General features: G+C 38.2%; 1 non-coding gene across 1 annotated transcript; it reads right to left on the bottom strand.

Annotated features, from left to right (window-relative positions):
* Positions 1-442: 442 nt before the first annotated feature.
* Positions 443-644, bottom strand: LOC136478785 (U2 spliceosomal RNA). Its single transcript, XR_010764486.1, has one exon. It is a non-coding gene; the product is annotated as a U2 spliceosomal RNA (small nuclear RNA).
* Positions 645-981: the final 337 nt, after the last annotated feature.

The raw sequence follows: 981 nt of genomic DNA, 5'->3' as shown, positions 1-981 counted from the left end.
CCAAATGCAGCATTGGGGCTTCCATGTCATAGGCCCAACATATCTTTTTTATCGGTACAAAGCCCATCTAAAACCTTAACCTTTCAGTTTCCATGTCACAGGCCTAACAAATTGGAATTCCCAATTTATTGGTCACGCACGAAGCCCATCCATAAACAATGTAATCCATCTGTCCTAAATTAAATCAATTTCTAAAGTTGTCCTAGATCAAACTATTTTAAAATTGACTGACTTTATAAAAGAGCATTAATATTTATAACACAAATTAATACTACTAGATGATGCAAAGATATTATGGTTAAATTTAGAATGGCTCTAGAAATCAATTTATTTTGGGATGGTTTTAGAAATCAATTTATTTTGACAGAGAGAATAATAGGCTTTCATGTTTAGGCATAAAGAAAATTTTCATTGTGATTTGGTTGGGGTGCGCTGGCCCTACCAGCAGTGCAACGATGGCCATTAGTGCAACGGTTAGGCGATGCTCAAGGGCCCCAATGGCAAGCCACTATGGTGGTTCCTCCACCACAAAAAAAATAAATTTAATATCAAAGTGGACACATGGTCCACCTATCAGATATTAAACTGATAAGAACATATACTACACTTACACTTGATCTTAGCAAAAAGACCAAGAAAGGTATGGGTTGCACTGAGGTCGTGGGTCTCATTTTATACCCTTCTTTTGGCTTTGCTCGCTCAAAGCTGTCGAGGTGGGATTAAACTGAAAGTTAAGCACGGCCCAAAGCAGCTCAAATGTGTTGTTGCTCTTGCTCTTTGTTTTTTTTGTTTGCTTCATTGGGCCGAAGAGACGTCATAATAGAAAATATGTGTACAGAATGGTGAAAAACTTACGCGTCGTCTATGGAAAGAAGAATCTAGATGGGACGAACAGAGATAGAAGCACACCTCCTGTCGAAGGCGTACCTTTCAAGAAATAATCGATCTTCTTTCAGTATTTGCTTTATTGGCCAAACTTGG

The sequence above is a fragment of the Miscanthus floridulus genome, chromosome 8, assembly GCF_019320115.1.
Source record: "Miscanthus floridulus cultivar M001 chromosome 8, ASM1932011v1, whole genome shotgun sequence".
NCBI classification, from domain to species: Eukaryota; Viridiplantae; Streptophyta; class Magnoliopsida; order Poales; family Poaceae; genus Miscanthus; species Miscanthus floridulus.
Note: the sequence above shows the minus strand (reverse complement) of the source record. Positions and strands in the feature narration are given on the sequence as shown.